At 42.9% G+C, this 13,257-nt stretch overlaps 1 long non-coding RNA gene across 1 annotated transcript; it reads left to right on the top strand.

The window, feature by feature from the left end:
• On the top strand, nt 2,548-11,185 carry LOC102161366. Its single transcript, XR_002341566.1, has 3 exons — nt 2,548-2,626; nt 4,721-4,821; nt 10,696-11,185. It is a non-coding gene; the product is annotated as an uncharacterized LOC102161366 (long non-coding RNA).

A 13,257-nucleotide genomic window follows, 5' to 3' on the forward strand; every position in this document is an offset into this window, starting at 1 on the left:
CAGTGGTGGCCAAAATGGGGAACACAGAGATAATAAAGGGAAACAAGATGGACACAACTGCCAAAAGGGCAGGCCTAGAACCAGTAACTTGGCAACTGCTGCTCATACCTAAGAGGACAGATCCATTCAATTACTCCCCAGTCTACGCAAGTTCTTCTTTAGACAAAGCCTGAAAACAGGACTTCAATAGAGAGCTAGGAGGCCATATGTAGCTAGTTGATGAACTTCTTTCTCCAAGCTGCAGCTTGTCAAGGCATCAGGGAGGCTCATCAAGGAACTCGCTACAGGAGGGAAGCCCTGGGTAATTGGTTAGTTGAGGTCCTGTAGCTCCTGGCATGAGAAGTATAATCAGGAATTCCTGTCATGGATCAGCAGTTAACGAATCCACTAGTGTCCAAGAGGACGAGGTTCGATCCCTGGCCTTGCTTCATGGTTTAAGGACCTGGTGTTGCCATGAGCTGTGGTGTAGGTCGCAGACACAGCTCACATCTGGCATTGCTGTGCCTGTGCCATAGGATGGCAGCTGCAGCTCTCATTCAACCCCTAGCCTGGGAACTTCCATAATGCCGTGGGTGCGGACCATAAAAAGACAAAAAAAAAAAAAAAAAAAAAGTATAATCAGTCGGATAGTTGAAACATGTCCCAGCTGCACAATGAACAACCCCAACCTCAGACCCCAGATGCCCCCAGAGAAGGCCCATTCAGACCAGAGGGACAACACATCCTGGGGAAAACTGGCAGACAGACATTACTGTCATGCCAAGAGCACTGGGCACTTTCAGGTATCTCTTAGTGCTAGAGGACCTACTTTCAGGGTGGATGGAAGCATTTCCCACTAAAGTTTAAACAGCAGCCACAGTGACTAAACAATTACTGAAAGAGAGAGCCCTACAAAATGATCATGACTCAGCATTTGTGCCTCAAGCGACAAAAGGAATAACAAGTGCCCCGGACATAAAATGGACCTTGCACTCAGCCTGGAGCCCTCAAATGTTGAGGAAAATAGAGAGATACAATCAGACTTTAAAATGAACTGAGCCGGGAGTTCCCATCATGGCTCAGTGGTTAACTCACCCGACTAGTGTCCATGAGGACAGAGGTTCAATCCCCGACCTTGCTCAGTGGGTTAAACCTCTGACGTTGCTGTGACCTGTGGCATAAGGTCTCAGACGCAGCTGGGATCCTCCGTTGCTGTGGCTGTGGCGTAGGCTAGCAGCTACAGCTCTGATTTGAGCCCCCTAGCCTGGGAACCTCCAGATGCTGCGGGTGCAGCCCTAAAAAGATAAAAGACAAAAAAAAAAAAAAAAAGAACCTCAAGAAAACTGGATTAAGGTACTCCCAATTGCCCTGCTCCACATACAGTTAGCTCCAAGAGATAAGTTAAAGTTAAGTGCATGGCAGACCCATCCCCCAAGCCCGCACACACTCATCCGGCTCTCCACGCCTTCCACCCAGGGGACCAGGTGAACCTAAACACCTGGGAAACCCCAGGCCGCAAGGTCAGCTCCCTCCTAAGAGGCCCGGACCCCACTCGGTGATCCTAAGCACCCATCCTGCCCTGAAACAGTGGGGGTCACTCTGTGGGCAACATCACACACTCCAGTGAGGTTGGGACAACAGACCCCCTGACTACAGCTGTGAACCTGAGGCTTCTCTTCCGAAAAACCACAAAAGTGTGACCAGGGAGATTCAGCAGGAAGTGAGCCTCACATCAGGGCACACTTGTGCCCACAGGCAAAACACCTCGATGCCTGCATTTGTAGGAAAAATTTAACACGTGACCATGATTCTCCTGCTAAGATTTGGGCGGTGCAACCTGAATGTCTGTTGTGCTTTGTCTCCAAAAGGTTAGAGTTTATAAAATTCCAAATGGTGGTGGCTCAGGGATGCTAACAGGGCAGAAGAGGTCTGGGGAAAATCAAGCACATCATCTAAAGGCAGATAGGAAAAGCTCTGCTCCTTCACCTTCGGTTATGACCACGCAGCAAATAGGGAGCAGTTACAGAAGCTGGCCCTGCGTCCCTTGGCAGCCCTCAAGAAGGACCAAAGGCAGAGAAGGATGTGTCATAGCAAAGGCCATTAATAATTCCTCAAAAAAGAAAAATAGAATCTGAGTAATAAAATAAAGTCTAACCTTTTTTCTTCTGTGCTTCGTCTAGCGTCATTTGCTCACAGAATATTGCATGCAGGAACCTCGCCCAGGGCACTTCAGACCAGAGTAGGTTCCCCCGCCCAAAACGACTGTGGCCACACCTCCGCTCTGACCTCTTTCAGACGCTCTGCGCACAACACTGGAATTCAAGATGGCGGCGGCAGCTGCAGGACGGGCCGTGTGCAGAGAGGCGGTGCCACGTCCTTCCATCCGCAGCCCGAGCAGCACGTCTGCACCGGCGTCCTGAGAGCGCCTCCCTCTCCCCTGCAGGACTTGAAGCCTATAAAGCAGCCCCACCCACGGCCCGCCTGCCCCACCCGTGTCCTGCCGGAAGGAGTGGCTGCTCTGGAAACTCCTCCCCTGGCTTTCAACAACGAACAAAGCTTTCCTGAGCCTTTAAACTGAATTTAGTTTCTGTTGGCGCAAATGACCCCAGGCAGGAGTGCTTCGAATGGGACCAACTCAGGAGAATCGGTAACACATCTGATGTGAGACTGAAGTGGGAATTGGGTGAATTAGATGGTCTGTGAATTTCAGGCACCTGCGTACCTCAGGAGTAACGCAGTTTCTAGCATCCCTCTAGCTTTTTCTCAATACCGTGGTGCCACCATCCTCTCTAGCCTCCATGTCTTACTGTGATACTACCCATACTACCCAGCTAGTCCTCTGCTTCCACCCTGGCCTTCGTACAGTTGATTCTTGACAGAGCGGTCCTTTTGAATATGTCATCTATGTCATCCCTCCACTCAAAATCTTGGAGAAAGCATTCTTTGGTCATGTATATCCTGGTGGTGGACAATGCTCCCTTGTTAGGATATGTCCCGCTTTATGTTGATAGTTTGTATATAAAAGTCAGATTTGGAGTTCCCGTCATGGTGCAGTGGATGCAAATCCAACTAGTATTTATGAGGATGCGGGTTCAATCCCTGGCTTCTCTCAGTGGGTCGGGGATCCAGTGTTGCCATGAGCTGTGGTGTAGGTAGCATACGTGGCTCTGATCCTGCATGTTGTGACTGTGGTGTAGGCCAGCTGTAGCTCTGATTCAACCCCAAGCCTGGGAACTTCCATATGCTGAGGGTGCAGCCCTAAGAAGCAAAAAAAAAAAAGTCAGATTTGTCTGAGCCCAAGTCAGCAGTCATCCCCTTCACCTTCCTTCTTGCTTATTACCTGATATCTCACCAGCCTAAGCAGAGACTGCCCTCAGTGAATTGAACAAAGGAAAAACAAAAAACCCAGGCTCCGGTTTTATGACCATATTTAATAGTACCACACTTGGAGCCCATGGCATCTACACAATTGGGGAGAATGTTTCAGATATCACAAAACCTAGAGATTGTCTTCTTCCACCTAACCATGCAGGAAAACTTATAAAAGCTCCACTAGCACAGTGCAGAGCATCAAAAAGGGAGCGCAGGAGATAAGAGTGAAAGGAAGGAATGTTCCCACAGTAATGATAAGCAGATATTTTTCAGGAGGCAATTACTTATGGAGAACAAATACACTAATTCTAACATCACATGGATCTGTGCAGATGAAAAATCCAGAATGTGGATGGCCATAGCTATACCTGGAAAGTTTAAGTTGGACATAAATTGAGGAGTTGAGGGCAGAGAGACTGAGAATTGAATTATCTGTAGTCAATAGCCAGGTCAAATAAAATGAAGCAATAAAGCCAGCCAATATTGTAGAATACTTGGAACAGGAAGCGGTACTGAAAAAAAAAATGGGATAAGTGAAAAGTAGGCTAATGAGGTCAGAGGTTGCACATGGCAACAGACCAGAGCCATGTTGCTGTATCCACAATTGGCTAAAGGTTTCACCAATACTATGTGAGGAGAGATTGGTAGTAAAATCTGAACCACATTAAATTTCAGTAGATCCTTCAGGAGTAACGATCCTTCAGCTTCAGAGCTGCTTCATGGGAGATGCTTGATAAAATGCAAATTCCTGGGTCTGCACAAACCAGCCAAATCACATCGTCTACTGGAATCTATTATTATTAAGTAAACCGGGTATTTCTGAAGCAGCTGGGCTTTGTGTTGGCTGTCAGCAGACCTCACCTTAGAAACCTCTGCTGCTTTCTGTTTGTAGCCTGTTATATAACTAATGAGGCCCTGAGTATTCACAGGTGCTCTTACGCAAATAATTGTTTTGGGGAAAGAATCACTGAATAAACTGTTGGCAGTGATTACCTTTGGGGAGATGGGATGAGGGCCAGAGGGGGAAATGGCAGCACTTTCTTTCAAGCATTTTTGTTTGACTTTACTTTTTTTCACTTTATATATTATTCATATGGGTCAGTAGTAATTATCTGGACATGGAGCTTTGGGCCATGATTTTATTTCTTTGATTTCCTCTTTATGCTTGAAAAAATGGAGGCAAATTTTAGATTTAATCTTTTGTAATGCAAAATGTATATGTGAGGACCTACTATGTGTCAGGAAGTTGTAGGTACTTGGGTCACAGGGTTTGCAAGATAAATACACAATTCAGCCTAAACTATTTGCTTTGTAAAATCATTATAATTCAACCTTTGCACATGATCAGCTTTCCATTTTATTTTCTCAGGTTGAAAGGGTTTCTCCAGTTGGTGAGCTGAGCCCTTAAGACAGAGTGAGGCCAGTTGACAATTATAATCATGACCTAGGAGCCCAGGGTGCATATATCAGGTAAGAACTATGCCCATCCTGCCTTAAAGAATGATGTGTGGAAAGGACTTATTCTTTCCTTCTATGCTGCATGTTATTCATACAGCAGAGCAGAACCTGGAAAATTGGAATTATAGACTTTTGGCATTGGAACTTACAGAACAAGATAAAAATTGGTAGAAAAATGAAACTAAGATGGGATGTTGAGCAACTAGCTTGAGGGGCAAGAGTCTAAATTTTTTTTTTTCCTTTAGAGAGAAGGGGTAGTAATAGGAAGTGAATGGGAAAATTCCCATTTGCAAGAGGCCTTTCTTCCCAGAGCACACCACCTTCAAAACCATCAACTTCCCTGAAGCAAGCAGATTTTGTAAAATTACAGGGTCTTCTTACAAAATACTACATGCAGAGTTCTCAGAAATACACATGTTTTCAAACTGAAATATAAGTTATGTGTTCACTGGGCTCTGAGAAATATCTTTATTACCATTATCAGTGATAAGAATAATTACAACTAGTTGCTGTAATAAGTGCTTATATTTCATCTTATTTGACCCTCACAGTCTTATGAGATAAATATTATTATCATTCCCCATCTTTTAGAGGAGGAAAGTGAAACACAGAGAAGTCAAGCAACAGGTCCAAGACCAGTCAGGATACTTACTATCAACCCAACAGCTTGTCTCCACAATGTGCATTCTTAACCACTCGCTCGCTCTCTGTGCCTAAGTTCCTCTGCAGTAATGAACTCAGACCATCCATTAATGTGTGCCCCAGGGTACAAAAGATGGGTGGGTGGACCCATGTGAAAAAATAGAGAAAAGACCCAACCATCAATGATCCCTGTTCTGCCTGGTCAGAGCCAATTGAGCAGATAAAATTCAAGCAAGCCTTTACAAGATAAAGCCTCTCTATGGACAACAGCTATCACTGGGCTGCATGAGAAGCCTCTAGTTGTCCATTTATCTCCTAGCCAGGCCCAGAGCAGCCTAAATTTTTTTTCTGCAGCCCAAAGGACTGCCGCTTTTTCCATCTCAAGTCTGTCTCTCTATCTTCTACTCTCTTCTTTATTCTTCCCATGTTCAAAGATTAAAAAAAAAAAAAATAGGTCACCAAAAGTTTGTAAGAGAACTAAAATTGTAGATTTAACTTTTTCAGGTCAAACGCACTACCTACATTCCCTTTTGCCTTAGAAGATTCTTCTTGTTCTTTTTAATTTAGCACTTCCTAAATTGTCTTTTAGGAAACACTTTTCCAGTAGATGTTAATAGATATATCCTAGGGTGACTCATGGTCACATAAGTATGGGAAATAAGGCCTCCCAGGGCCTCCTCCTGGAGCTGCGCTATAAGTATAAAGAGACTAAATCATGCAGTAAAGAGGACTGTTTAACTCAAACATGTTTAATGTAAATATTTTGGATGCTTACTATGTGCTAGGTTCTATTCTGATGCTAGAAACAAAGTGGTAAACAAAACAAATTCCCTATTACTATGAACCTTCTATTATAGTAAATGTAGCAATTTTTCACTAAACTTTTTTTTGTGACATATTAGTATCTTGGAAAATGTATTCCGTTAGTCACCAGTTTTGCAAATGGTCTACACACATATAGTATTTATGTGATTGAGTTTTACTCTCATCTGTCAATGCCCAGATGGAAAAGGACATCCATAAGTACAAGATATACCCTTGGTCTTATATTTATATGGAAGATTTGTATGTGCTTTTGGAAAAGTGCTATATTTCACAAAATTCAAAGAGCTCACAAAAAATAAAATGGAAATAAAAATTATTTCTTAAAAATAAAAATGATCAAGTAAGAACTCATTGAAGAAAAATATTCAGACAAAGGACAAAAATCACATTTCTAGCCTTGTTTGATTCATCTCTCCTCATAGTGCCTCCACCAAATGTGATGGAGACATTGTATAGAAGCCTTTCTTCTAAAGGTATCTCTTGGAATAAGACATGACATTGAGTTCTTGCACCATAATTCCCACAGGCATCATGAGGCCCATGACATTTCCTAAAAGTCTTTGGGTTAGACTGGCCTCAGTCTTTCCATTATCCTTTATCCAGAAAGGTCTTTGGTTTCTAGGTTGAAAAATAAAGAGTATTTTCCTCTCTGCTACTTTGTTCTGATTGGGGAGTGTTGGTAAGTCTGGGACTTTGAGCAGGGGGGATGTGGGCATATAAGTGAATTGTCTTTGGCAAGGAAGAGCAAAGAGGATCAACATCCACAAAGAGAAGAGCCACAAGGATCAACAATCCATTAGCAGGGCAGCAAACACCATTTTCATCCCACATCCTATCTGATGGTAACTGAGGTGCAGTCCCCACAGCCCCAGGCTAATATCCCTTGGCTCTCTAATGAGGGACAAGGAGGAGATTTTCATAGTTGCATTTGCTTTTAAGAAAGATCCTTCAGCATCTCCTCCAGAAAGGGACAAAGTGAACCTTAACTAGGGCAGAATAATGGAAATACAAGTGTCTGCAGAGAGGCAGGAGGTATTTGAGAAATTTAATTAATGGGTTTGTTCACTAAAGGAAGCTCCCAGAGGCCCCTATGTTCATGGCATCATTCATGTAGTTTGGAAAGCACACACATATAACTCTTGACTGTCCTGTGCATATTTCTTTCAGTAAACTCCCTGACACTCCAGTTTCAAACTTGAGGATGAGAGATTAGATTTTGTATCACAGCTCCCCCCCCCAAGTCCTTAATACCTGTTCTAAACTGATTTATTCAATCTGAGCCAGCTTCTGAGCCAGATTTCCATAGCCCACATAGCACTCACTCTTACTTGGTCAGCCAGTTGGCACTTCCTCCAAAGTGTAATTAGAATACAAAAAGAGAAGCTGGACCAGGGAGCACACAGCAGATGAAGATGCAGCAGAGTTTTCTGTCCATTAATTCTGTCATTCAAAAACACGTACAACTGACTCTTGAACAAAGTGGGAGTTAGGGGTACCAACCTCCAGGCAGTAGAAATTTTGCATGTAACTTACAGTGGCCCTCCATATACGTGAGTCTTCCACATCCACTCGACCAGCTGTGGATTGTGTAGTACTGTAGTATTTATTATTGAAAAAAAATCCACATATAAGTGGACCCATGCAGTCAAACCCATGTTGTTCAAAGGTCAACTGTATGGGATACCTGTTAATGTCCAGGTGCTCTGCCAGGTGCTAGGTATGCGGTGGTGGATAAGAGAGATGAGATTCCTCTCTCATGAAGCTTGCATTGAGGGGAAGGCAGACATTAAAGAAATGAATATATGAGTCAATTTCAAAAAGTGGTAAATACTCTGAAGACCATCGAACAAGAAGTGAAGCAGAGTGACTAGATGGGAGTGTTTCTGCTTCAGAAAGGAGGGTGGTGTGCAGGCAGCAGGACCAGCAGGTGCACAGGCTCAGTTGCTTAAATGACAGAAAGAAGGGCCATGAGCACAGATGAGGCCAGCTCGAGAGCCAGTTGGAGAGGTGAGCAGGGGACCCTTCATGCAGGGCCTTTAAAGTCCACTGTGAGGCTCAACTTCTAATTTTATCCTAAATGCCATGGCATGTCATGGGAAGATTTTAAAGGAAGGTCAGGCTATGATCTGTCTTATGCTTCAAAAGACCACTCAGACCACCATGAGAAGAAGGGATAGTAGTACTGCCAGGATGAAGTATAAGAGAAGCTAGAAATCTGTATTTTTTGTTCTCCCATAACAAGATGAAGGTTGTCCTCCAAGTGAAATTAATACATTAATATTAATACTGGTAAAACTTTTAAAATATACACATTCATACACACATTCAAAGACGTAATACAACTTTACATATAAGAAGAAAAAAAATCTCTATTTTCTCCAAAGTGCCTTTTCTTATGTGTTGGTAGATCTGATAAAAGGCATCATTAGCTACTTTTTCCCCTTGGATCTTTCATGAATCCTTCCCTGGTAATTGGTTAGGTCCCTTCACAACGGGAAGCGGATTACCCAGCGTGATATCCATCGCTGTCAGAAACACACAGAAATTGCTGATATTGAAGAGATAAATGGGGTGAACATCCCTCTCGCCACCGCCCACCTCTGAGGGGTGGTGGGGCCTTCCCACCTGTGAGGGCGAAGACAGACTTTGAAAAACTGTGCCATTATGAGACCTTCAAGAAGTCTAAGGCCATTGTGGGGAGGTCAGAGCCTTGCCCCTTCCAGATGTCGTTAACTGTCCTTCATATCAGGGATTGCCACTGTTCTTTACTTCAGGCAAATTGCAATTACAGAGGCCATGAGGATAAACACATTATTATTTCTTCTGAGAATTTAGAGGAGCTCCAAACTAGGATAACTAAGGCTTGCCTAGCATGAGTCCTTTCAAACCCTGCTTTAATGAATAAAGAACCCATTTAATAAGTTCATTGATTTGATTTCATTTTCTCACTCTTAGTCAAACAAGAATTTGAAGTGGCTTCTAGTATTTAGTTTAAATGGGAAAAAAAAAACGGTGTTTTGCAAATCAGGGGTTGGATCATTTTAAGATGGTTTAGATATTTCCCCTTGATTCCCCACCCCATTTATAGTATACTTGGCCATTCTTCAGAACAGTCTAAGAGCAAAATTCACACAATTGGGGTCTAAGGTCACTCTAAATCTGAACTTTTGAGTCCAAATTAATGAGGCATTGCATTTTTCACCTTGGTATGGTTACATACAGGTCCCATTGACTAGAGCTTTAGAATTGCTGGGACTGTTTACTAAGCATTAATTAAAGTATAATGAGGTTACATAATCTGGTATATAATGCAGAAGGAAAGACCTGCCCAAATAACTAAAGGTCCAATCCCCAGTGAAACAGACAGCTATGCTCAGGAAGAGAAATAGTAAGAGACTCTAAAGCATTCTTGAATACCTTTTCTCCTCGTGAAAGCGAGAGGCAACTTGAAGATAAGAAAACCAACCTCCTCCTCTCATGAATGGGGAAGCTGAAATCTAGGTAGCAGAAGAACTTTGCCCAGGGTCACCCAGGCTTAGGAATACAAATATGTCTAGAATCTCCTTGGCTCTTCTTTTTACAGCTGCAACTGTAATATATGGAAGTTCCCAGGCTAGGGGTCAAATCAGAGCTGCAACTGCTGGCCTATGCCACAGCCACAACAACACCAGATCCAAGCCACATTTGCAACCTATACTGCAGTTTGAGGCAATGCTGGATCCTTAACCCATGGAGCGAGGCCAGGGATCAAACCCACATCCTCAGAGAGACAGCACCAGGTTCTTAACCTCCTGTTTCTGTCACAACAGAAACTCCTATTGTGTGATTTTACAGTGTTGCCTTTTCTTTATAATTTCTCAGATTTCACAATTCAGGTACATTTAGAGCTGGTTCATCTTAGGGAAGGCTGGATCCTCTGAGAACCCTATGACAGAGCTGACAAGAGACAGTTACAGCTCTAAAGCATGCAAGAGACCTGAACAGAGAGCCAGAAAGAATAGAAAGTTTGCTATTGTGGTACATGGCTCCCTAAGCCCCAGAGATCCATCCAGAATGCCTGAGTTATTACAGCTCACCATCACCATTCTCAGAGGCTCCCTGTAGGTGCAGTACTGCACTGGACACTTTTCATTCGTAGTCTAACTTCACACTTTACAGAAATCCTACAAGGTCAGACAGGTTAAGAGGTGAGCTCTGGAGACAGGCAGCCTGCCCTTGAATCCCATCTGCCCTGTTTAATAACTAAGCATTTTCCTCCCCAAGTCTGTTTCCTCTCTGTAAAATGGGAATAATGATGTTAGTAATTCCATAAGGCTGCATAACAAGTAAACGAGTAAGTTCATGTCAAGTACTTAGGAAAGTGCCTAACACAGTGTCAGTGCTCAGTCAGTGCTGCGATTATTATTGTCTGTTTTGTAGATGAGGAAACTGAGGCTAACAGAGAGCAACAAGTTCAAAACTGCACTGGAAGTGGAAGAGATGGCATCTGAGCTCCTGTCTGTACAATTCTAAAGCCTGTGTTATTAACCACAGATCACTTCTCTCTAGGGAGGCTCAGATGTAATTCGTGCTCTGGGTCCCATAGGTTGAAAAATCCCCAGCGTGCGGGTTATCTGCAACCAGCAGGAGCAGCTCCCAAGGCATCAGATCTCCCCCTCCTTACCAAGCCCAGCCCATGTTTTTGGCCCCTTTCCAGCTCTTCCTCCCCTCACCATTTATGAGCTCTTGTTCTAGCTTCATTGGAATCATTCCCCTTGAATCACCATGTATGGACACTCCATACATGTTGATTATACTGATTTAAACCATCAGCCAGTTCATTCCTTCATCCATAGAATAGCCACTCAGGACTATAGGAAAGGCAATGATTTCATTGGGACTTATGTCCCTATGAATAATTAGAATTGCCATAAAATTAATTATTAAAGAATCCCCTACATCCATGGTTTTCAAACTTTAAATGGGCATTGGAATCACCTGGAGGGTTTGTTAAACCAGATTGCTGGACCACACCCCCAGAACTTCTGACTTGATACGTCTAGAGGGGGGTTGGAAATTTGTGTTTCCAACAAGTTCCCAGGTGATTCTCTTGCTGTTGAAATAAAAGATCATGATTAGACACCACCACCCTAGTAATAATTGCTGCAGGCAAGTCACTGATAAATGCTAAAATTAGTAAGCAAAGCGTTAAAGAAAAATAGGATATTTGTATAGTCTCAGAGTATAGTCTCCAAGAATCTATATTTTACTGGAATGATTTTTAACATTTGTTCATAAATTGATCAGCCTCTCTCCAGGAGGTGGAGTTTAATTCCCCTCCCCCTGAAATGGGCTGGCTTTAGTGACTCTCTCCTAACAAAGTATGAAACCAGGAAATAGAATAACTTCATAGTGGGGAAACCTGGCAGACCCCACCCTCACCAACTAGCCACGACTAAACCAGAAATAAGTCATATTGATACCATGTACCTCCTGAGGTGATGTGATAAAGGTACCTCATCTTTGTACCCTTTGTACCCCCAATGCCAGATCCTTAACCCACTGAGCGAGGCCAGGGATTGAACCCACATCCTCATGGTTCCTAGGTGGGTTCAATAACCACTGAGCCATGAAGAGACCTCCCTGACCTGACTCTTAATGACAATTTCATGTTTCCAGTCACCCAGGGCTTAGAACCTTAGCTGCACTTTGACCTTAGCCTCTTTCCTACCATATTCAATCAGTTATTCAGTCGTTTCCATCTCACTAACATATCTCATCTGCCGAAGCCCTGTGTCCACTCCTGTGCCGCAGTTTTTGATCTCTCTTTCCTGGACTATTAAAATAGCTTGTTTTACACATTCTATTGTCAAACCTTTACACTATGCCTTTGCAGGAATGCCTTTTCTTGCCTGAGGCTTTGTACAGACTGTCCCCATACATGTCATATTATTCCCTTTCTCCAGCACTTACCCCAGGTAGTTCTCATTCATATTATATATATTTGTTGATCCATCACTTTCTTCTCTGCTCCTTCCCAGGCCTAGGTTAGATGACGCTCTCAGCTCCCATGTTTGCCCTAACACATTGTACCATAGCTGCCTGGTTTGTGTGTCCTTTGTTTTAGTCTTGAAGACAGCAGGGACCATGACAGGATTATAACCTTAACAACCTGGAGTTCCCTTTGTGGCTCAGTGGTTAACGAACCCAACTAGGATCCATGAGGATGCGGGTTACATCCTTGGCCTTGTTCAGTGAGTTAAGGATCCGGTGTTGCTGTGAGCTGTGGTGTAGGTCACAGACATGGCTCGGCCAGCAGCTATATCTCCGATTTGACCTCTAGCCTGGGAACTTCTGTGGGTGCAGCCCTAAAAAAAAAAGAAAGAAAAGAAAAAAGGATTATAACCTCAGCAACCAGCATGAAGTGTGCTACATAGTCTTAGTTAAAACTTACTGACTGAAGGAATGAATGAAGATGTGAATAAAGGAATGAATGTCAGGCACTGTCTTAGGATTTGGGGTTATAAAGAAGAATAAAACAGAGTTCTTATTTTCAAAGATCTCACACTCAAGTGGGAAGATGAAAGTACAACAGGCAATTTTAATAACAGCACTTATGGAGTTCTTGTTATATGCTGGGGACTAAGCAATTTACATGTATTAATTCATTTGATCATCATAATAACTTTGTAATCATACAATATTATCCCGATTTTACATAGGAAAATTGAAACTAAGAGTTTATCAGAGGTCATATAGCTAAAAAGTGGCAGACTGGGAATTTATAACCAGTGAAACAGAAAAGAACCCAAATCTCCACCTACAAGAACATATATAAACAAACTGTGGTCATTCATACAATAGAATACTACCCAGTAACTGAAAGCAATAAATTACAGAACATTTTTAAGGCAGGACAATATTCTGTGTGGCATTGTAGCAATGGATACATGTCATTATACATTTGCCCAAACCCATTAAAGGCACAATACCAAGAATGAA

Source organism: Sus scrofa, chromosome 2 (genome assembly GCF_000003025.6).
Source record: "Sus scrofa isolate TJ Tabasco breed Duroc chromosome 2, Sscrofa11.1, whole genome shotgun sequence".
Classification (NCBI taxonomy): Eukaryota; Metazoa; Chordata; class Mammalia; order Artiodactyla; family Suidae; genus Sus; species Sus scrofa.